The sequence below is a fragment of the Ranitomeya imitator genome, chromosome 4, assembly GCF_032444005.1.
Source record: "Ranitomeya imitator isolate aRanImi1 chromosome 4, aRanImi1.pri, whole genome shotgun sequence".
Classification (NCBI taxonomy): Eukaryota; Metazoa; Chordata; class Amphibia; order Anura; family Dendrobatidae; genus Ranitomeya; species Ranitomeya imitator.
The window spans coordinates 545,931,826-545,957,773 of NC_091285.1; the positions used below are offsets into that span (position 1 = coordinate 545,931,826).

The 25,948-nt window shown below is 45.1% G+C and overlaps 1 pseudogene; it reads left to right on the plus strand.

Moving 5' to 3' along the window:
- The first annotated feature begins 15,483 nt into the window (after positions 1 to 15,483).
- LOC138674592 (piwi-like protein 1 pseudogene) lies at positions 15,484 to 17,204 on the plus strand (annotated as a pseudogene).
- Positions 17,205 to 25,948: the final 8,744 nt, after the last annotated feature.

Below are 25,948 nucleotides of genomic sequence, written 5' to 3' on the forward strand. Positions count from 1 at the left end.
AAATGGCCACCGCGATCTCCATCTGCGCACGCGCGGCATCTTGTGGCCATTTTCCTGAAGCCCCAGGCAGCAGTGGACTCCATATGCGCACGCGCGGCCTCAGAAAGATGGCCGCCCCCACAGATCACCAGGGAAATAGCGCCGATCGCGCGTTTTTTCTTCTCCTGCCCAGTGGATTCAGAAGATGGGCATGCGCAAACCACTATGCCACCAACGGAAATACATGCAAGATCTGGGGGAAGATACAGCAATGTCGCCACGCCCATCTGACCTGACCAGCCTGATTGACAGGCGAAAACAGCGACTTTGGTAAGTTATTTTGTCAGCTTAGGGGTGGAATCAGAGTACACAAAATACACTATAGTAACGCACAGCTCAGGCCCTATTTAACAGTATTTTTATCTCGTACTGAAAAACCGGGGTGACAGGTTCCCTTTAATAACTATGTTACTATGTTACTATGTTACACAGCAGGTGCAGTAATAGGGACACATGGCAGCAGTGGCTCAGTATTGGGGTATCAGGTGTAGTAATAGGGTCATTTACGGCAGCAGTGGCTCAGCATTGGGGTATCAGGTGCAGTAATAGGGACACATACGGCAGCAGTGGCTCAGTATTGGGGTATCAGGTGCAGTAATAGGGACACATACGGCAGCAGCGGCTCAGTATTGGGGTATCAGGTGCAGTAATAGGGACACATACGGCAGCAGTGGCTCAGCATTGGGGTATCAGGTGCAGTTATAGGGACACATACGGCAGCAGCAGCTCAGCATTGGGATATCAGCAGGATGAGGAGTTTGTGCAGGTTGGGAATTGATGAAGATGGCTGGAATATGAGAAGTAACATAGTAACATAGTAACATAGTTAGTAAGGCCGAAAAAAGACATTTGTCCATCCAGTTCAGCCTATATTCCATCATAATAAATCCCCAGATCTACGTCCTTCTACAGAACCTAATAATTGTATGATACAATATTGTTCTGCTCCAGGAAGACATCCAGGCCTCTCTTGAACCCCTCGACTGAGTTCGCCATCACCACCTCCTCAGGCAAGCAATTCCAGATTCTCACCGCCCTAACAGTAAAGAATCCTCTTCTATGTTGGTGGAAAAACCTTCTCTCCTCCAGACACAAAGAATGCCCCCTTGTGCCCGTCACCTTCCTTGGTATAAACAGATCCTGAGCGAGATATTTGTATTGTCCCCTTATATACTTATACATGGTTATTAGATCGCCCCTCAGTCATCTTTTTTCTAGACTAAATAATCCTAATTTCGCTAATCTATCTGGGTATTGTAGTTCTCCCATCCCCTTTATTAATTTTGTTGCCCTCCTTTGTACTCTCTCTAGTTCCATTATATCCTTCCTGAGCACCGGTGCCCAAAACTGGATACAGTACTCCATGTTATAATTTGTAAAGCGCTGCGGAATATGTTGGCGCTATATAAATAAAAATTATTATTATTATAAATTATTATGTGCGGTCTAACTAGGGATTTGTACAGAGGCAGTATAATGCTCTCATCATGTGTATCCAGACCTCTTTTAATGCACCCCATGATCCTGTTTGCCTTGGCAGCTGCTGCCTGGCACTGGCTGCTCCAGGTAAGTTTATCATTAACTAGGATCCCCAAGTCCTTCTCCCTGTCAGATTTACCCAGTGGTTTCCCATTCAGTGTGTAATGGTGACATTGATTCCTTCTTCCCATGTGTACAACCTTACATTTATCATTGTTAAACCTCATCTGCCACCTTTCAGCCCAAGTTTCCAACTTATCCAGATCCATCTGTAGCAGAATACTATCTTCTCTTGTATTAACTGCTTTACATAGTTTTGTATCATCTGCAAATATCGATATTTTACTGTGTAAACCTTCTACCAGATCATTAATGAATATGTTGAAGAGAACAGGTCCCAATACTGACCCCTGCGGTACCCCACTGGTCACAGCGACCCAGTTAGAGACTATACCATTTATAACCACCCTCTGCTTTCTATCACTAAGCCAGTTACTAACCCATTTACACACATTTTCCCCCAGACCAAGCATTCTCATTTTGTGTACCAACCTCTTGTGCGGCACGGTATCAAACGCTTTGGCAAAATCGAGATATACCACGTCCAATGACTCACCGTGGTCCAGCCTATAGCTTACCTCTTCATAAAAACTGATTAGATTGGTTTGACAGGAGCGATTTCTCATAAACCCATGCTGATATGGAGTTAAACAGTTATTCTCATTGAGATAATCCAGAATAACATCCCTGAAACGTGTCTTTGTTGTATTCTCTGCAGACGAGTTGTAGCTGGATGAAGTTGTCATGTCGGTCTGGGCCAGATGGAAAAGACGGGAAAAATGAACGATTCCATCAGAAAGAACATCAGCGGTAAGACATTATCTGTAACTGTGCTGTGATCTGTTATATGTTCTGTAGGGTTGGTATCTACCACTGACCATATGGCGGTAATATCCATATTGGTCTTTATATAGAGATTATCTTCAGTAACAGCACGGTCATCTGCTGAGGTTCTCCTCCAGTATTAGGGTGCATCACCGAGTTGTAATCAAGGTTACCTGGTTAGGGGCCTACTCAGAAGTTTCGCCCCCCCTGAACCAAAACCCTAGCTATGTTTCTGCCTTAATTTGTACTGTAAAATATAGTGTGTCTTCAGAGTGCAAAATGCCTGAAGACCGGCAAGCTCGCTTTTTTAACGATTTGATGTCTTTGAAAACCTAAAGCAATTAAAAACTTTCAATCTTTTGATCATTTAGTAGCTTACCACCTTTCTGGTGGGTTTTGGATGTACCCGCTGTAGAGGATTGTACTCACTCAGCTGCAAGATGTAGGCACAGGAAGCTGTACTGCTGCAATGTCTAGGTTAGTTTATTTAAAGTTCATAAACCGCTCCAGGTGACAAAACAAAAACACAACCTTATCCGGCACAAAGTGAAAACATAAAGTAAAAACTCCATACAACACACAACGGGTCCGCCAGCTCAGGATAGTGTCCGATTCTTTAGGCTTTAGCACAGACCAACACAATGGAGATCCACACATATCCAGCTCCAGACACTGAATGAGAAACTCGGCCTCCATTTTATCTGCCAAACCACTCCCCTGGGGTTGGGATATATGAACAGTCAATTCCACCCATCTCTTCTGACTGCTCTTAAAACCCAACCCTGGAATGTCCCAAATAAGTCTCTCAGCACTATTTGTGCTGGAGCATGCTTCCGAGCTCACATCAGCGCAGCTAATAAACGCAATGACACATATCTCCCCTCAAGGACTCATCCGGTGGCCATCATACACCGCCTACATAAAATGTGTACTCCTACTCTTTGTGAAGATTCATTTTTTTTAAGCAAATCTGCTCCAAATCCACATCAAAAATTGCTTCAAATATGCTTTGATTATCCTTATTGAATACAAAGGAAAATGCACTTTACTGTCCATATGACAAGTTTTTTCACTACTTCTTCCAACAAGGTTTTGAAAACCTATCTGCAGAAAAAAAGAAGTGACAAATCACTTTGATACATATTTCTCAAGGAATCCACTTCATACCGGATACTGTGAAGTTAAAAGAAAGTTTCCATCAAAAGAGGTATACAATTGGTTATATTGATATTTTTTTCTACTGCAACATGCATTTTATTTATTTCTTTATAAAAGAAAAACACAAAAAAGTACCAGGGCAATTCTTATTATTTTATTATTTTAAAATAGCACAAAGTGTGATCTTTACATAATCTTCTTATAAGTATTCTGAAGCAATGTTACTGAAGAACTTGTTAAAAATCTTTAAACATCTGCTCCACGGCTGACTACTGGCATAGATCTGGAACATGTAGAGTACATGCCCTTAATAGCGCAGGATGTCATGTTATAATGTCTAATTTTTCTCACTATACTAAGAAGACATATGGTGTCGCCATAATCTAATTGCTTATGTTCCAGGGCATAAAATGTCTAGAAGAATTAGTTCCACTTTTGCATTCAATAAATGCAAACCTCAGAAACTTATCTTCTCTCATGTCACAATTCTTATTACATACTTAATACGGATTGCTTCTCTCATAGCACCTTACAGTTATTTTTTTTATCTATTTGTCATATTAATTACAATCATTATTTTGGTACAATGTTTCAAAATATTTCTCATTAGTTTACAATTTCCCCAATTTAATCCCAAAAGACAGACCTCAGACCAGACAACGCAAGCAAATACAAGCCCTTCTTGTATGAAGAGGTGGTGTGGAGATGTCATCTGCGCGGTTATCATTTGTCTGACCACTACATCGGAACTAATCCTCAGTTGTGAACTTCTGAGTGCAGCACATGAGTATATCTAAAATCTGTTTCATTGCTGTGTTATACATCAATTGTGGAGTTCACACTGTTTAAAAATATCTAGGTGTTGTTTATATCTGGATGTATGTGGTAGCGCGGCTCCTTTGTATATATTTGGTTTATATGTATTATTTCCATCAGTCCTGATATGTGTATGTATATCCGGTATTGTAGCATATGCTATGTTTTATGTGTAACTAGCACTGGTAGGTTCGGTTTACATGGTACGTGTGCTTTATGTATGTATAGATTCTATCCCTTTACCTCACATCACATTGGAGGGGGGGAGTTGTATGTGGGGGATCACATATCTATACAAGTTAATTACAGCCACCTGGCCTTCTGTTTCTATTCCTATCCCTTATAGGGAGTTGATAGGAGATCAGGGAGAGTCATCGCACGAGCGGGGGCGCCTTTCTCGATATTTCTTAGGGTGCCAACCTCCGCATCTAGGCAGGATCAGCGTATAGGTATTTATGTTTATCTGTGTAGCCGTAAGGGATATGCTGCACCTATATCAGTCACCCTTACAGATGCTTTAGATATATCACAGATCGCATTATTCAGTCTATCTTTATTCTACCAGTGTGCGTTCAGGTTATCTGTGGGGGATTTTTGTCCTCTTTTCTTAGGACTGTATATATTCGATAGGGACTTTTTTGTGGGTTTTATACCCATGTTTTCTACTTATTGGTTATTTAATAAAGTATATATCTTTTAATGGGGTTTTTTTTCTAGTTGTTAAACTCTTAATGACAGCAAAAATGCATTAAAATAGCGATGATGAATAAGGGAATAGCACCACCCTGTGATTCCCATGGGTGTCAGATGTACATGACAGCTGACACCCTTCTGTATAGAACATGGATGGTTTTGCAACTAATCAGGAAAAATTAACTACTTAAATACCTCTGTAAATCTGTAAAGCGTTTTTTAAATTGTTGCAAGGGCATCACAAGATCCCCTTAGTAACCATGTTAGAGACAAAAAAGAACCCATGGGCGCGGGTCATTAGTGATGAGCGAGCATACTCGGTAGTGCTCGTTACTCGCCGGAGCATCGCTGTACGAGCACCGAGCATTTCCGGGTTTGCTCGGTGGGAGCTCAGGTCCTCGCCTTGCATGATTGGTGCTCTTTTTAGAGCCAATCAATATGCAGGGATTGTGTGCCACGCACTGTAATGCTGCAGCCATCTTTGTTGTGGTATTACAGTGACTGTTTGGCCGCACAGCATCATTAGGTCTATGAGACCTGGCGCCGCCCGGCTCAGCTCATTCAGCTCTGGATTTAGAGAACTGCTGCTAAGATAAGGTAAGATTTGGGGATTTATTAGTTAGTGCGGGTCTACCATCATAGAATCCACAAATACAGCTAAACCAACAGTTATTCTAAGGACTAATTACGGAGTATATAGATTGCAGTGCTAGGTAGGCAGGGGAGTGTATGTGGCTCTATACATATCAGTGCAAGGCATGCAGGCACTGTATGTGGTGTGACAAAACACTCTGGGATCGCCTTTGCTGGGGTCAAAGGACACGTGGTTTGTGCATTGAATCTGAGGCGTACAGCAGGTTTCTGAGCAGGCTGACCTCAGGTCAGATTTATTAACGTGAAAGCAACACAAAAAACAAAACATAAAAATAAACCCTAGCCTGTCCGGCACTAACTAAACAAATACGTTGCTATCTCAACAACTGGGGGGGCTTCTCCCACCCAGCTAACATCATACAGATCTTGAGCAGAGCTCTTCACTCACGTTTGTCTCACACAGGCAGGCAATCTGTGTGCCCCAGGCAGACACTGGAAACACCCAGCTGGTCATCTTTTATTCCTGCAATCATTAACCCATTAGCACCCTGAAGATACTGAGTGTCCTAATTCACATAGGACAAACACCTGGGCGAGATATACCTGCCTCCATCTACCACACCAGCATGAGTCTTACATATCCCCCCCCCTTGCTCAGACCACTCCGGTCGAGCAAGAACACTTTTGAAACAGTGCACTCGGGATAGGGCATCGGCGTTCCCCATCTGCACCCCAGGTCGGTGCTCCACCGTAAAAGAGTAAGCCTGCAGGGCAAGGAACCACCTGGTTACCCGACTATTACGGTCCTTGTGGAGGTGCATCCACTTGAGAGGGGCATGGTCTGTGACCAGCCTAAACTTCCTACCAGCCAGGTAATACTTGAGGGAGTCGAGAGCCCATTTAATGGCTAGGCACTCTTTTTCAACCACGGCATACCTCTGTTCATGTACATTCAGTTTCCGACTGAGATAGAGGACCAGGTGTTCGACTCCGTCCCTCACCTGGGAAAGTACAGCTCCGACACCAGTATCAGAGGCATCAGTTTGTACCACAAACTCGCTGCTGAAATCAGGAGTCACTAGTACGGGCTGAGAGCACAAAGCCCGTTTCAGGCTGTGGAAGGCCTCTTCAGCAGCTGAGGTCCATTTTACCATGACGGAACCCTTCCCCTTGGTAAGATCCGTCAAGGAAGTAGCCATGGCTGCAAAATTGGGTATGAACCGGCGATAATAGCCGGCAATCCCCAGGAAAGCCTGCACTTGTTTCTTGTTCACTGGTTGTGGCCAGCCCTGAATTGCCTGTATTTTGTCGATCTGGGGTTTAACCACTCCTCGGCCAATCACGTAGCCCAAGTATCGGGCTTCTTCAAGCCCGATGTGGCATTTCTTGGGGTTTGCCATTAAACCTGCATCTCGCAGGTCATCAATCACGGCTTGTACCTTCTGGAGATGAGTTTCCCAGTCCATGCTGTAAATTACGATGTCATCCAGGTAGGCAGAAGCGTACTGTCTGTGAGGCCTCAAGACTCGATCCATCAATCTCTGGAACGTTGCGGGAGCTCCGTGAAGTCCAAACGGCATATAGACATACTAGAACAGACCTTCCGGTGTAGCAAATGCCGTCTTCTCTCTGGCCGCCTCGGCCAGAGGAATCTGCCAGTACCCCTTTGTTAAATCCAGGGTCGTAATGTATCGGGCTTTACCAAGCCGGTCGATCAACTCATCGACCCGGGGCATAGGGTACGCATCAAATTTAGAAACTGCATTCAGTTTCCTAAAGTCATTACAAAACCGGATGGAGCCATCCGGTTTAGGTATCAACACAATTTGACTGGACCAGGCGCTGTGTGACTCCTCAATGACTCCTAAGTCCAACATTGCCATCACTTCCCGGGAGACGGCTTCACGGCGGGCTTCCGGAATCCGGTAGGGCTTCACATGAACAGTGACGCCAGGCTCTGTGACAATCTCATGTTTCACCAACTTCGTCCGGCCAGGTTTTTCGGAGAAAAACTGTCGGTTCTGTAACAAAAATTGCTTAACCTCAGATTTTTGTCGTTCTGAGAGAGTCTCAGCAACCTGCACCTCTGGTACAGTAGGTGAACAAACCGGATGGGGCAGATCCGCCGTTAGGGCAGAGCGGTCTTTCCAGGATTTTATCAGATTCACATGATAAATCTGTTCCGGTTTTCTCTTACCCGGCTGGTACACTTTATAGTTCACTTCACCAACTCTTTCTCGGACCTCAAATGGGCCCTGCCATTTCGCCAGGAATTTACTATCCACCGTAGGGATTAGGACCAACACCCTATCGCCGGGTGCAAATGTACGGACCTTAGCGCCTCTATCATAACTTTGCCTCTGGGCTCCCTGGGCCTGTAACATATGGTCCCTAACAATGGGCATGACAGCGGCAATACGATCCTGCATTTGTGTTACATGGTCGATCACCATTTTAAAGGGAGTGACTTGACCTTCCCAGGTTTCTTTTGCGACGTCCAGCAGTCCCCGGGGACGACGGGCGTACAACAGTTCGAAAGGCGAAAATCTTGTGGAAGACTGGGGAACTTCCCTAATGGCAAACAGCAAATAGGGTAACAGGTAATCCCAGTTCTTCCCATCTTTGTCTATCGCCTTCCGGAGCATCTGTTTTAAGGTTTTGTTGAAGCGCTCAACCAGGCCATCTGTTTGAGGGTGATAGACAGACGTACGCAACGGGTCTATTTGTAAGAGCCTGCAGAGCTCCTTCATTACCTTCGACATAAAGGGAGTCCCCTGGTCGGTGAGTATCTGTTTTGGAATTCCCACCCGACTAAACACTTGTACCAATTCCTTGGCGATCGTCTTGGTAGCTGTGTTACGCAAAGGGACGGCTTCCGGGTAACGAGTGGCATAGTCCACGATGACGAGGATATGTTGGTGCCCACGTGCGGATCGGGGAAGGGGCCCAACCAAATCCATCCCAATTCTCTCAAAAGGGACCCCGATGATAGGAAGGGGTACCAAAGGGCTACGGAACTGAGATTTAGGGGCCGCGATTTGGCACTCTGGACAGGACTCACAATAGTTACGCACATCACAATGTATTCCAGGCCACACAAAACAATGCAATATCCTTTCTGTGGTTTTCTGTACCCCCAGATGTCCCCCCATTATATGTCCGTGGGCCAAATCCAGTACCTTCCGCCGATAAGGTTTGGGTACCACTAACCGTTGCACTGTGTCTTCCCCTTTTTTTTCTACCTGGTAGAGCAAATCATTTTCAAGAACCATATACGGGTACGCTAGCCTAGTGTCAGGTTCTACGGGTACCCCATCTATCATTTTTACATTTTTCCTAGCCGGAGTCAGGGTAGGATCTTTCATTTGCTCGCTGTGGAAGTCATCCACCTGGACTCCCAAATCTGGCAGGCAGGGTGCCGGATGGCTGTCTGCCTCCGCCTCTCGCTGAGGTTCCTCAGTTTCCTCTGTTTCCCCCGCCATGACGGAGAAGGGGTACTGAAGGTTAGATTCACTAACCTCCCCAGCAACATCTTCCTGTGGGGTCTCCTCTAGGGACTCGGGGCCTCCAGATGGCATGGGAGAAGATTCACGGGTACAGCTACCGTGAAGGAGTAACTGATTCTCCCACAACTGCCAGAAATAGGGAAAATCCCTGCCCAGGATTACATCATGTAACAATGCGGGAACGAGTCCCACTTTGTGCTGCACTGACCCATAGGGAGTAGAAATCCATATGACCGCTGTTAAGTACGAGCGGGTGTCACCATGCACACACGTCACAGAAAACTTGTCAGACGGACCAGACGGAAGTGCCACCAGACTAGCTTTCACCAGAGTCACCACACTTCCAGAGTCTAGTAATGCCACAACATTTTTCCCATCAACAGATAATTCACACAGGTGTTTCACTGTATCATTTTGACCCGCATTCACACTCACTAGCTGTGTAACCAAAGACATGCGTTTTCTAGAGTCTATAACGTCGCACTGCATGGGTTCAGCGGTAACAGGACAGTTCGCAGAAACATGACCCTTCTCATGGCAGCGGAAACACCTAACAGGTCCCCTACTGAGACCACCGTCCAATACTCTTGGTCTCGGAGTGCGAGCAGTCCCGGACTCCTCCCCCACAGTTTTAAGCGATTTTCCTTCACCCGTGGTCCCTGGAACAGTCTTACCGGTTCCACGAGGAGGAGGCACAGTCCGGGGTTTGGCGGTGTCGTCGGGAAGTCCTTCTGCCACGGAATAACGCTCGACCAACTCCACAAGTTGATCCGCTGTCGTGGGATTTCCTTGGCTTACCCACCTTTTCAGCGCTGGGGGTAGTACTCTCAGGTACTTGTCCAGGACAACCCGCTGGATTATTTCGGGTATTGTCAGTACCTCGGGTTGCAGCCATTTCTTTGTCAAGTAGATCAGGTCGAACATCTGAGACCGCGCTGGTTTATCTTGCTGGTATGTCCACTGATGTACCCTCTGTGCACGGACAGCCGTCGTCACACCCAGCCGGGCCAGGATCTCAGCTTTCAGCTTCTCAAAGTCCTGAGCGACCTCCGGGTCCAAATCATGGTAAGCTTTTTGGGCCTCGCCGGAGAGAAACGGGGCAATCAAATCGGCCCATCGTGCCTTCGGCCACTTCTCTCTCAATGCCGTCCGCTCAAAAGTTGTCAGATATGCCTCGACGTCATCTTCTGCAGTCAGCTTTTGCCAGTATCGACTCACATGGATCCTTCTGGACTCTGCTTCCGGGTCAGCGTCAGGCATGCTCACCAGGCGCTGCGCCACCTGTTGGAGAAGTTGGCGGTCTGCAACCGTCATGTCCAGTAACTCCTTCAGCTGTGCGGCCATCAAGCGATTAGCTTCGTGCTGTGCGGCAGTGGCCTGCTGCTGTACGGCAGTGGACTGTGCTAAGGCTTTCAACACGTCTTCCATGCTGTCGCCTGTGCCACGGTATGCCCGCGTTCTCCACCACAATGTGACAAAACACTCTGGGATCGCCTTTGCTGGGGTCAAAGGACACGTGGTTTGTGCATTGAATCTGAGGCGTACAGCAGGTTTCTGAGCAGGCTGACCTCAGGTCAGATTTATTAACGTGAAAGCAACACAAAAAACAAAACATAAAAATAAACCCTAGCCTGTCCAGCACTAACTAAACAAATACGTTGCTATCTCAACAACTGGGGGGGCTTCTCCCACCCAGCTAACATCATACAGATCTTGAGCAGAGCTCTTCACTCACGTTTGTCTCACACAGGCAGGCAATCTGTGTGCCCCAGGCAGACACTGGAAACACCCAGCTGGTCATCTTTTATTCCTGCAATCATTAACCCATTAGCACCCTGAAGATACTGAGTGTCCTAATTCACATAGGACAAACACCTGGGCGAGATATACCTGCCTCCATCTACCACACCAGCAGTGGGTATATAGATATCATTGCATACATCAAGATGGTCCATTCCATTACTGTCTGCTGCTGCCTATTACATATATATCTAGCCCCAGGTATCAGTGGCTAGGAAGAATTTTTTTGGCATCTTAATCCTGATTATTTTATTTCAAAGCAGTCCAGAGCCCCCTTTTCTTTTTTGCTTGTTCACATATTGGACACTGTGGTTTCTCTGTCAAACTCCTGATCAATCTGTTGGCTTCAAATTTGGGCATTTCAGGCCTCCATTCCACTGTATTTGCTGTCTGTTACCCTCATCCTATACAGTATTTTGGTGGAAAAACAAGAAGACAGGCCACATATTGGACATTGTGGTTTCTCTTTCAGACCCCTGATCTCTCTTTGGCTATAAATTTGGGCATTTCAGGCCTCCATTCCACTGCATTTGCTGTCTGTTACCCTTGTTCTATTCAGTATTTTAGGGTAAAAATACAGGCCACATATTGGACATTGTGGTTTCTCTGATAGACCCCTAATCTCTCTGTATTTGCTGTCTGTAACCCTCATTCTATTCAGTATTTTGGGGTAAAAAAATACAGGCCACATAATAAACATTGTGCTTTCTCTGAAAAGATGCCTGGTTCAACTGTGGACTACAAATGAGGATGGCTTTTGTCCATACTTACCATCCATATTCCCATTGAATATATACCATTATTAGAAAACAGTGGGCCATTTTACGAAACAGTTACGCGGGCATTCAATCAAAGGCTTTTTCTCGTGGGAATCCACATTCGTTATATATGCCATCAAATGTCCTTATGGTTTTGTATATGTGGGAGAAACCACTCAGGCAGTCAGGGATAGAATTTCACAGCATACATCAAACATTAGATGTAACAAAACACAATTACCACTACCAAAAAATGGGTCACTGTGTAACGCAGTTAAGATTCCAGGTTTTGGAACAAATTGAGCCATCCAGAAGGGGACATGACATGATAAAAATAGCGAAGAAAAGAGAAGCATTTTGGATTTATTCTTTACAGACTCTGGAACCAAAAGGTCTGAATAGATACTACGACATAGCAAGCTTTCTTTAATGGGTGGCTCTTTGGGTATAATGATGCCACCATTGATATTTATATGTACAGTGTTATGCATTGCAATACGTATTCCATTTGCACTAATGCTAGTTTTCTCATTTCTTTCAGAACTGGTAGACTCTCCGTTTGCCACTATCCTCTTCTGTTAATCACATGGTACAGTATTTTTTTGCATAATAGTCTCATTTGAATAATAGGGCACAATACATAAGCTGCATAACAAATGCTATTGCCAAGGGCAATATAGCCAAAACAATCAGTGCATACACACTCTGCTTTCAGGTCCTTACTACTCCTATTGTCACATGGTTGCACATTGCTAAACTATATAGCAGGACCTTCCACCTGCCATGGTCATGTGATCCAGTCCGTTTCCGGTCTGTACAATAGACCAACAGTGCTTCTCACAGGTGACGCAGCTTGCCATATTCCCTGCACCAGGACACATGATTTATTTATCAACCGAAAAACAGGTACTACTACTCCTTTGAATCCATATGACCACTTTGTGCACACTATATGTGGCTTTTTTTTCATACTGAGCCACTATCCATTATTAGAGAATATACAATGGGTTATCCTATTTACCCTAGCAGCTACATTGGACTACATTTACCTGCTCTGTTTAACAGACCCACAGCACTGGTAATTTTCCTTGTGCTAGGACATGTGGTTCCCTAAACAAGCAGCATACAGGTACGGCCGTTAAAAGACCTTATGGCCACTAAAATGCACATAATCAAATTTGCAACATACTGTACTACTACCTTGTGTGACAGAACATATACAGGTTATTCTATTAACCCTTTCCTCAACCCTCCAGATGTGATGTTGTTTATAGCCGTGACTGAATATTTTCTCCCCGACTGTATTACGGCTCATATTGTATTGAAGATAGGACATTCTACTATTGTCTATACAATGATGTCAATCAATTTTTATGTTCGTCACCACCACTATTATTTTGATGTATTTGCATTTGTCACTTCTTTGACACATATTTCTTTTGTATATCTCCTTAGTGTCTGATGAAGGTCTATACCCAGACCGAAAACGTTTTATTGATCACTGAATGCAAAATAAATTGGAACCCTTTTTTTCAAATAATACATTTTTGAGTGCCTAGTTTTTTTTAACTTATATTGATTTTGGGATGGATACCCTACTTTAGCACCTATTTCAATGACCTTGAGTTCCGTATATAATCCATTGCAATACCACTGAACCTACAGCCAGACATGGTTGTGTGTGACAATGGCCAGAACCTGATGGCAGCTCTAAGGCGAGGTGAGCTCACACCCATACTATGCCTGGCCCATGTGCTTAACCTTGTCATTCAACATTTTCTCAAAAGCTACCCGGAGCTGCTGGATCTGTTAGTGAAAATATGCCGCTTGTGTGCCCATTTTAGAAAGTCATCTACAGCTTCAGCCACACTTGCCGTGCTTCAGCAGTGTTTGCAGCTCCGGCTCACCGACTGGTGTGTGATGTCCCCACGAGTTGGAACTCTACACTGCATATGTTGGAAAGGATATGTGAGCAGAAGAGGGCAGTTTTTGACTACCAGCATCAACAAGGCCATCGTTATTCAGTTCAGACTCCACACATAAGACCTCAATAGTGGACATGGATGTCAGACATATGTATCATCCTACAAAACTTTGAGGACTCCACCAAGATAGTGAGTGGTGATGACACCATAATTAACATCACCATCATGCTTCTCTGCATTCTGAAATGCTTTCTGCTCACAATGAAAGAGGATGCATTGCAGGCGGAGCATGAGGACATGGAGCAAGGAACCATACAGGGTGATTACTAGTGATGAGCGAGCACTAAAATGCTCGGGAGCTCGTTGCATAGGTCGAGCAAATTGGAATACTCGGGTACTCGACCCGAGCAACGAGCCCAATGTAAGTCTATGCAAAACCCAAGTATTTTTACCGTGATCCTCCCGGGGGTCCTTTTAAGGTCTAAGAACGCCTGAAAATGATGGTAACATTGTTCAAATGACATGGGAACATAATGGGGATCGTCCCTGGAAGCATTTCTGACTCCAAGGTCACAGATTTAAGCAATGTTGTCAGAGTTTCACACCATTTTTACAGGTGCTCCAAAAAACATACAAAAACAAAGCCAAAATGAATTTTGCTGAAAAATATGTTAAGGTACATCCTTTCCAGGGTAATGACTTGAATACAAGGCAAAATAATTAACCCTAGACCAAAATGTTCCTCCACCACTTGGGCTATGTTCACACGCAGCGTTTTTAATGCGTTTTTCAATTTTAACATTGCTTTCAACCAATACAAATACATTCACTGGGAAATGTCATTGTAACATTTAAGTACCTTAGCTGGCCATGTGGTGTGTGACACATAAGGAGATACATCTTGTTTCATTTATGAAGGAGGGACTATAAAATCACAAAGCCTATTTTTAGAGGGGCATCAGGCAGCATAAATATTCTTAAAGGGCCATTATTAAACAGTGGGTCTCCTATGCTGTTATTGCCTATGCAGTGAGTGGCTGGGCTGCCAAGAATTGCAGCGCACCCCAATACCCCTTTCACTAGAGGTACAGGAGGGCTTCCTGAAAAAATGTTGCATTGAATGCAAGGCCTGCCCTGCTACCAAGTCATATGCACCCCAATATGCCTTTGAACCCAGGTAATGGATGGCCACAGGAAAATCCTCTTCACTTTCTTCAGTTGTTCTTGCCATAGTGTTTTCTTATGTATTGAATGCAAGGGCCGCCTTGACCCAAATTTGCATGTACCCTAATCCCCCTTGGAAGAAACATGGAGGAAGGCCTCATAAAAAACTGTCCCATTACAAAGGAGCGGGTCTTCTAGACTTGTAATGCCCATACACTAGGTGTATGGGCTGACAATCATTTCCCCACGGGGATACATTTTTTAAAAATATTTAATAGGTATCACAGACACCCTTGCCAAAAAATTGACTGTCTGTAGCAGCACCGAACATGTGAACCCTGATGATCTAGTGGTGGAAAAATGATGAGTTGTTTAGGATGGCCTCATTAAAAACTAAACCCAATTTAAAGGAGCATGTCTCCTAGACTTGTAATGCCCATACAGTAAGTGTATGGGCTGACAAACATTTCCCCATCGGGGTTACAGTTTAAAAAAATTATTTATGGGTATCATAGACACCCTTGCCAAAAAATGTAATGGCCGTAGCAGCATACAACATGTTTGCCATGATGATCTTATGGTGGAGAATGAGGAAACATTGATGAAGGCATAATTAAAAATTAGGCACAATACACACTAGTGAGTGGTTTGTGTTCGAAGTAAAATATGAGCTGACGAGCAAGATTCCAGGCCCGCGGCCAAGCTCAAGTGCAGGAGCAAGTCCCACAAAGACCACCTGGACAGGTACAGCAACCCCAAGGACCCCGGCCAGCAGTAAGATCTCAGCAGGCGGCGCCTGAGCCTTTGCTCATCAAAAGAGGGTGCCAGAGAGGCGTGCCGGCAGCGGCAGCAGAGACACCATCTCCCGAGGTTCTGCAGGTGTCAGTTGCAGAAGTGTCTATTGGGAAACGGGGTAGCCATAGGCATGACTTCCACGATGTTGGGGTGAACACCCGGCAGACTATCGAACACGTCCAAAAATCGAAAGCTGGCACGTCTGGAACCAAGATTGCTCTTGTGACCAACCACATCAAGCTGGTGCCCTGACCACAGTGGGCCCTGTACCAGTATCACATTGACTTCAACCCCGCAATGGAGTCCAAGCGTTTGCGATATGGCCTCCTGTACCAGCATGAAGAAACCATCGGAAAGGCACAGGCGTTTAATAGAACCGTGTTGTTTTCACCAAAATGACTGAATAAGGTCACCGAGGTGTTCAGCCAAACTCGAAATGGAGAAAGCGAACCGATAACAATTACCCTGACCAATGAGCTTCCACCGACCTGCCCACCTGCTTCTATTTCTAGAACATTTTCCGAAGACTCCTGAAGTTAATGGATATGAAGCAGATAGGATGCAACTATTACAATCCGAGTGACGCCACCGAAGTCAGAGCCCACGATTTGCCATCTGCCCGGGATTTTCCACCTCCTTCCTCCAGTACGAGTGCAGCTTCATGTTGAGCATTGATGTCAGCCATAAAGTCCTCAGGAACGGGACTGTGCACGACATCATGAGCAGTCTCTTCTCTTGTGGCCCTCAGAGGTTCCAGGACCCCTGTTACAAGGAGCTGATCGGACAGATCGCCCTCACCAAGTCCAACACTAAAACCTTCCGTTTAGACAAGATCACCTGGAACATGACTACAGCGTCCACGTTCAAGAAGGCAGACGGAAGCGAGATCTGCTTTGTGGACTACTATAAGAAACAATACAATGAACAAGTGAAAAACATGATCCAGCCGCTAATCGTGAACATCCCCCGGAGACCCAAGCAGGGAGCCACAGACGGAGCCATTGTACTGGTGCCAGAGTTCTGTAACCTAACAGGTCTGAGCGACAGAATGAGAAACGACTTCAGTGTCATTAAAGACCTGGCAGTTGACACCCGCTTACCACCAGAACCAGAAGTTGGGAAGTTCATGAACCACATACACAAGGATGAGAGCGTTCAGAAAGAGATACATGACTGGGGGATGAATTTCGATACCGAACTGCTATAGTTCAAAGGGAGAATCGCACCTCCGGAAATAAATCGTGCAAAAAGACAAATCTGCTGAATATAATCCACAGTTTGCTGATTGGTTGCGAGAGCAGACGGGTCCCGTCCTGATCAGCCCACGAGATATGAATAATTGGCTGCTCTTTTACACCTGGAGAAATTAGGACGTGGCGAACGTTCTTCTGCAGAACCTATTCAAGAGCCCATAGCAAATGCGCATCAAGATGAATCGGGTGTTGTTGGTTGAAGTCGAGGACTTTTTTTGGGGGAAGGTTGGTGAATTTTTGAAAAAAAAAGAGTTGAACAAGGCTAGCAGACAGAACTATGCAACTTATGCCTGGAAAGCAACTATTTTCCCCCCACAGATACAACAGGCCTCAGCCTGACATAACAGACTGTATACATTTTCTTTAATTTTTTTTTTGTAGAACAATCAAGACTGAGCACACCAAGGATATCAGACAGAACAAAGATTTTTACACCACAGATACACAAGGTGGGTGACGGAGATAACAGACTGCGCGTATATATATACTGTATATATATATATTTTTTTTAAACAATAAATACTGAGTAGACCAAAGGTAGCAGACAGAAGAATGCAATGTATGCCTGCAAAGCATGGATTTTGACACCACTGATACACCAGGGGTCAGCCAGAGATAAAGGACTGATCAAAATGTGGCCTTTTTTTTGGCACACCAAAATTTTGTCAGAAAGTTGGCTATGACATCCAAAAATAAAAATTGGAGAACTAAAACTTTAAGATATTTAGCGCAATGATATGCGATGCGTGTGGCATACAACACACAGAGATAAATATAACAACTATAGCTAATTTTTTGGGACCAGCTAAATGGTGTCCAAAAATGTTATAAGACACTACAAAATATTAAATAGTACCCCCGCAAAAAAGGGCAAATTTTTAGGCCCACTCTCATCTGATGCCTGGGCCCCCCAAAATAGGTAAAAAATTATATTTTCACGCTCTTGTATTGCAATGACCTGGCTGTAGTCTGCAGCGTGACCAAGCAAATAAATGTTAAAAAAAGGAGGCTATGAATTGCTTTATAAGAAAATGAGCAGGTATATTCTTAAAAAAAAATTGCCATGGTTAACTATTGAAGCTAGGTATATATAAAATACGCATCAGCAGACAGTAATGGAGCTTTTTGATGTATGCAGGGAGATCTATAGACTCACATACAGTGCCTGCAAGCCTTGCAATTATGTGGATATGTATACATAGACTCCCCTACCCAACTAGCACAATTAAAAACTTGGCCCAATGATAAGGAGCGGGTCTACTAGGCTTGTAATGCCCATACACAAAGTGCATGGGCTGAGAAACATTTCCCCATGGGGGGTACCTTTTTTAAAAATCTTTTATGGACATCATAGACAGGCTTGGCAAAAATTGTGCTGCCTACAGTAGCACACAACACGCTGAGCGTGGTGATATAGTAGTGGAGAATGAGGAGACAATGCTGAAGGCCTCATGAAAAAATAGGCACAATATAAAGGAGTATGTCTCCTAGACTTGTAATGCCCATACACGCAGTGCATGGGCTGACAAACATTTCCCCAAGGTGGATACATTTTTAAAAAATATACTATTGCCATCATAGACACCCTTGCCAATAATTAGACTGCCTGTAGCTGCATGGAAGACATTAAGCATGGTGAATGGTGATCTACCGGTGGAGAATGAGGAGACATTGCTGAACGACTCATTAAAAACTAGGCCCAGAGTAAAGGAGTGTGTATCCTACACTTGTAATGCCCATGCACGCAATTCATGGTCTGACAAACAATTCCCCAAGGGGGATATATTTTTTTAAAATATACTACGGCCATCATAGACACCCTTGCCAAAAATTGGACTGCCTATAGCAGCATAGAACACGTTAAGCATGGTGAATGGTGATCTAATGGTGGAGAATGAGGAGATATTGCTGAAGGGCTCATTAAAAACTAGGCCCAATGTAAAGGAGTGTGTCTCCTACACTTGTAATGCCCATACACGCAGTGCATGGGCTGACAAAAATTTCCCCAAGGGGGATACATTTTTAAAAAATATACTATGGGCATCATAGACACCCTTGTTAAAAATTGGACTGCCTGTAGCGGCACAGAAGACTTTAAGTCTGGTGATCTAGTGATGGAGAATGAGGAGATATAAAGATCAGAGACAGTTTTAGTCGACAACCCCCAGAGCCCTTCCTCCCAACTACCCAGCCCTCCACCTCCAAAACCAACTTCTCCACCATTACAGAAGATCGACTCTCCACTCTACTCTCAAGATAGCATCTCGCTACCTGTGCACTTGACCCGATCCCTTCCCACTTCATACCAAACCTCGCCATAGTCTTCATCCTAACCCTAACCCTAACCAATCTCTTAAACCTATCACTAACAACTGGTGTTTTCCCCTCAAGCTTTAAACATGCCTCAATCACACCTATCCTCAAAAAGCCCTCTCGACCCATCCTCTGTATCTAGCTATCGCTCTATATCACTTCTCCCCTATGCCTCAAAAATACTGGAACAACACATCCATCCTGAACTGTCCGCCCATCTATCTTCCTGCTCCCTCTTCGATTGCTTGCAATCAGGCTTCCAGTTACACCACTCCACTGAATCTGCCCTAACTAAGGTCACCAATGACCTATTAACCGCCAAGAGCAAGCAACACTACTCTATCCTCCTCCTTCTGGACCTGTCCTCTGCCTTTGACACAGTGGACCATTCCCTGTTGCTGCGGACCCTCTCATCCCTTAGCATCACAGACTTGGCCCTATCCTGGATCTCGTCATACCTAACTCGACCCCTATCTGTCGGAGTCCCACAAGGTTCAGTTCTAGGGCCCCTGCCCTTCTCCATTTACACTTTTGGCCTGGGACAGCTCATAGAATCTCACAGTTTCAGTATCATCTCTATGCTGACGACACATAAATCTACATCTCTGGACCAGATGTCACCACCCTACTAACCTGAATCCCTCAATGTCTATCTGCTATTTCATTCTTCTTCTCCTCTAGATTTCTAAAACTTAACATGGACAAAACAGAATACATCATCTTTCCTCCATCTCATGCGACCCCCCCCAACAAACCTATCCATTACAGTAAATGGCTGCCCACTCTACCCAGTCCCACAAGCTCGCTGTCTCGGGGTAATCCTTGACCCTGATCTCTCCTTCAAACCACATATCCAAGCCCTTTCCACTTCCTGCCGCCTTCAACTCAAAAATATTTCCCAGATCCGTACATTCATAAACCAAGAATCTGAAAAAACCCTTGTCCATGCCCTCATCATCTCCCGCCTCAACATGTCTCCTCCATACATCTGTGACCTCGTCTCCTGGTACTTTCCTGCACGCAACCTCCGATCCTCACAAGATCTCCTTCTCTACTCCCCTCTTATCTCCTCTTCCAACAATTGCATACAAGATTTCTCTGACGCATCACCCCTACTCTGGAACTCACTACCACAACATATCAGACTCTCACCTACCATCGAAACCTTCAAAAAGGACCTAAAGACCCACCTCTTCCGACAAGCCTACAACCTGCAGTAACCACCGATCGACCAAACCACTGCACGACCAGCTCTATCCTCACCTACTGTATCCTGACTAGTGTTGAGCATTCCGATACTGCAAATATCGGGTATCGGCCGATATTTGCTGTATCGGAATTCCGATACCGAGTTCCGATATTTTTGCGATATCGGAAATCGGAATCGGAAGTTCCTATAAGTTCCCAGTCATCTTCGGCGTGTGCGGTGCGTATGGTTCCCAAGGTCTGGAGGAGAGGAGACTCTCCTTCAGGCCCTTGGATCCATATTCATGTAAAAAATGAAGAATAAAAATAAAAAATATGGATATACTCACCCCTCCGATGAACCCTGGCTGTCACCGCTGCAAGCGTCTGTCTCCGTTCCTAAGAATGCAGTGAGTGAAGGACCTTCGATGACGTCGCGGTCACGTGAGCGGTCAGGTGACCGCTCACCTGACCACGACGTCATCGAAGGTCCTTCACTCTCTGCATTCTTAGGAACGGAGGCAGACGCTTGCAGCGGTTACAGCCAGGGTTCATCGGAGGGGTGAGTATATCCATATTTTTTATTTTTATTCTTTATTTTTTACATGAATATGGATCCCAGGGCCTGAAGGAGAGTTTCCTCTCCTTCAGACCCTGGGAAGATATCGTCCGATCCCATCCCATACCGATACTTTCAAATATCGGAAGGTATCGCTCAACACTAATCCTGACCCATCCCTTGTAGATTGTGAACCCTCGCAGGGTCCTCTCTCCTCCATTACCAGTTGTGACTCGTATTGTTCAAGATTATTGTACTTGTTTTTATTATGTATACCCCTCCTCACATGTAAAGCGCCATGGAATAAATGGCGCTCTAATAATAAATAATAATAATAATAATAATAATAATAAATCATACTGAAGTAAAAAAAAAAAGATGTGAATCCACCAATGAAAGTAAATAACAAAAGGGAGGTGCGAGCACAGGTTCATATATATGATGCCAGATTGTGTCCAATGAGATATGTTTGTCCCTAGCAACAGCTCACAGACAGGGATATAAAATATATATATATATATATATATGTATATATATATATATATATATATATATACGGTAATAGTATTTCAAAATTTTCATATTGTAGAGGTACGCACTGGGTTACAAAAGGATGGTGCAGAGATATTAAAACTGGAATATTTAAGAATAAATGGGAAAAATCAATAGGGATGTGGAAAATAAAGAATTAAAATAAAAAATATTGATATGCTCACCTCTCCGGCGGCCCCTGGACTTCAAGCTGCTATCCGGGAGGCTTCTTTGTTTAAAAAGCGCGCCTTTCGGACCGGTGAATGACGTCCCGGCTTCTGATTGGTCGCGTGCCGCCCATGTGACCGGCACGCGGCCAATCAGAAGCCGCGACGTCATTCTCATTCACAAAACTGCTAATTATAGGAATTGAGGACCTGCGAATGACGTCGCGGCCTCTGATTGGTCGCGTGCCGGTCACATGGGCGGCAGGCGACCAATCAGAAGCCGGGACGTCATTCACAGGTCCGAAAGGCGCGCTTTTTAAACAAAGAAGCCTCCCGGTTAGCAGTGTGAAGTCCAGGGGCCGCCGGAGAGGTGAGCATATCAATATTTTTTATTTTAATTCTTTATTTTACACATCCCTATGGATCCCAGGGCCTGAAGGAGAGTTTCCTCTCCTTCAGACCCTGGGAACCATGAGAATACCTTCCGATACTTGATGTCCCATTGACTTGTATTGGTATCGGATATCGGTATCGGCGATATCCGATATTTTTCGGGTATCGGCCGATACTATCCGATACCGATACTTTCAAGTATCGGACGGTATCGCTCAACACTAAAAAATATACATACATCTCATTTTGATGACAGTTCCCCCTGGGGGAGTTGATTTTTGGTTTCTAATTATTAACAGGCATCATAAAAACACCCTTGCACAAAAATTGAGTGACTTTTGCATCACGGAATACGTTTACCCTGGTGTTGTACTGGTTGTGGATGATGAGGATGAGGATAAAAAGGAGGATAAGAAAAAACAGACGAAATCAGGAAGTGGATAGCCATGTGTGGTTGGGGAGAGGTGCATGACAATACGTCTCCACAAAAAAGATAATGTATTAGAGATTATGTTTCGCTGTTTTCACTTGGTGATGTACAGAAATATTTCCAATCCAGCCCTTGTTCATTTTTATAAAAGTCAGCCTGTCAGCATTTTCGGTTGACAGGAGGATGCACTTATCTGTTATAATTCCACCAGCAGCACTAATAACCCGCTCTGACAAAATGCTAGTGGCAGGGCAGGCCAGGACCTCCAAGGCGTAGAGTCAGTTCATGCCACGTGTCCAGCTTGAATATCCAATAATTAAAAGGCACAGAGGAATCATAGAGGATGTTTGTATGATCTGCAAGGTACTCCCTCAGCATCTTCTCAAACTTTGCTCTTCTTGTGACAGCACCCTTTGCCTCTGTGCCAGCACAATTGGGGGGTCTGAGAAAACTGTCCCAAAACTTTGCCATTGTTCCCCTTCCTGAGCTGGATTCTCCTTCTGTCTCTCCCGCTTGGATTCCTTGGTTGCACAACAAACTCGGACGTCTGCTGCCAGCGTTCTCACATGGGAAATTTCTAAGTAATTCCTCTACAAGGGCCCTCTGGTACTGCAACATTTTAGTACACTTCTCTGCCTCAGGCAGCAGAGATTGAACGTTCTCCTTGTAGCGTGGGTTTAGAATTTAGATTGTGAGCCCCATCAGGGACAGTGATGATAATGTGTGCAAAATGTAAAGCGCTGCAGAATATGTTAACGCTATATAAAAATAAAGATTATTATTAAGTGTCACCAATAGTGTTGAGCATTCCGATACCGCAAGTATCGGGTATCGGCCGATACTTGTGGTATCGGAATTCCGATACCGAGATCCGATACTTTTGTGGTATCGGGTATCGGTATCGGATACATAGAGATGTGTAAAATAAAGAATTAAAATAAAAAATATTGATATATTTACCTCTCCGGCGGCCCCTGGACTCAGCGCGGGTAACCGGCAGGCTTCGTTGTTCAAAATCAGCGCTTTTAGGACCTGAGAATCACGTCCCGGCTTCTAATTGGTCGCGGGCCGCCCATGTGACCGCCACGCGACCAATCACAAGCCGCGACGTCATTCGCAGGTCCTTAACGCGCTCATTTTTTAAAAATGAGCACGTTAATGGCTTTCAAAGACGTAGCGGCTTGTGATTGGTCGCGTGGCCGTGACCAATCACAAGCCGCGACGTCACCGCAAGCTATTAACGCGCTCATTTTTAAAAATGAGCGCGTTAATGACTTTCAAAGACGTAGCGGCTTGTGATTGGTCGCGGCCACGCGACCAATCACAAGCCGCTACGTCTTTGAAAGTCATTAACGCGCTCATTTTTAAAAATGAGCGCGTTAATAGCTTGCGGTGACGTCGCGGCTTGTGATTGGTCGCGTGGCCACGACCAATCACAAGCCGCTACGTCTTTGAAAGTCATTACCGCGCTCATTTTTAAAAAATGAGCGCGTTAAGGACCTGCGAATGACGTCACGGCTTGTGATTGGTCGCGTGGCGGTCACATGGGCGGCCCGGACCAATCAGAAGCCGGGACGTGATTCTCAGGTCCTAAAAGCGCTGATTTTGAACAAAGAAGCCTGCCGGTTACCCGCGCTGAGTTCAGGGGCCGCCGGAGAGGTAAATATATCAATATTTTTTATTTTAATTCTTTATTTTACACATCCCTATGGATCCCAGGGCCTGAAGGAGAGTTTCCTCTCCTTCAGACCCTGGGAACCATGAGAATACCTTCCGATACTTGATGTCCCATTGACTTGTATTGGTATCGGATATCGGTATCGGCGATATCCGATATTTTTCGGGTATCGGCCGATACTATCCGATACCGATACTTTCAAGTATCGGACGGTATCGCTCAACACTAGTCACCAACCAGTAATGAGTGTCACCAAAAATTTTTATAATGCGAGGGTCACGTGAAGCAGAGTGCAACATAAAGTCAGCCATGCATGCCAGACTGCTGACAGGCAAGACTTCTGTGTCATCACCAACAGGACAACTGACCATGCGGTCCTCCTTCTCCTCATCCTCATCTTTCTCCTCCCTGTCCTCAGGCCATCCCAGCTGAACAGACGGTGTGACAGCTGTGCATGTAGTATCGTCTACAGTGCATGAAAGTAGCTCCTGTTCTTCCTCCTCCTCATTCCTACCAATCCACATTGGGAGGACATGAGGCTAGGCTGAGTGTAATCCCCCTGTATGGTTTCTTGTTCCATGTCCTCATGCTCTGCCTGCATTGCATCCTCTTTAATTGTGAGCAGAGAGGTTTTCAGAATGCTGAGAAGTGGTATGGTGATGTAATTATGGTGTGATCACCACTCACTATCTTGGTGCAGTCCTCAAAGTTTTGTAGGATGGTACATATGTCTGACGTCTGACATCCATGTCCACTCCTGAGGTCTTATGTGTGGAGTCTGAACTGAGTATTGACGGCCTTATTGATGTTGGTTGTCAACAACTGCCCTCTTCTGCTCACAAATGTTTTCCAACATATGCAGCGTAGTGTTCCAATGAGTGGGGGCATCACACATCAGTCATTGAGCCAGAAGCTGCAAACGCTGGCAAGGGCGGCTGAAGCTGTAGCTGACTTTCTAAAATGGGTAGATTGACGATGTACCTTCACTAACTGATCCAACAGCTTTGGGTAGCTTTTCAGAAAATGTTGAACGACGAGGTTAAGCACATGGGCCAAGTAAGGTACGTGTGTGAGCTTACCTTGCCTTAGAGCATTAGAGCAGCTACCAGGTTCCGGCCATTGTCACACACGACCATGACTGTCTGTAGGTTCAGCGGTGTCATCCTAATATCTGACTGCTCTTTCAGTGCTGTCCTCAACTCTTCTGCATTGTGCAGTTTAGCTTCAGCCCAGCCTGTTGCCACTTGGCTGAGGCAGTGTTGCAGTGCTACCAGCTTCTGACTGATGTGTTGATTTCAGAGATGGAGGCTGAAGAGGAGGAGGAGGAGGTGCAGGAGCTGTAGACTGTGGGGGCAACCCTGGTTGACAAAGGGCCTGCAATCTTTGGTGTGGGGAGGATGTGTTCCATTCCAAGGTCCGACTGGGTCCTGGCTTCCACTATGTTAACCCAGTGTGCCGTCTGTGAGATGTACCGCCCCTGCCCACAAGCATTTGTCCACGTGTCCGTGGTTAGGTGGACTTTCCCAGTGACATCATTGTTGAGGGCATGGGTAATATTGTTGGATACATGCTGGTGTAATGCCAGTACGGCACACTGGGAAAAATAGTGGGGACTGGGGACCGAGTACCTTGGGACGGCCGCCGCCATCAGGTTGTGGAAAGCTTCCATCTCAATGAGCTTAAAAGGCAACATTTTGAGCACAAGCAGAAGAGAAATGTTAAAATATAATACAGTGGCCTATGGGGCGCTAGCTGGTTATTTCCGCTTGCATTCCAATGACTGGGGTATAGACTAGGGTTGAGCGACTTTTACTTTTTTAGGGTCGA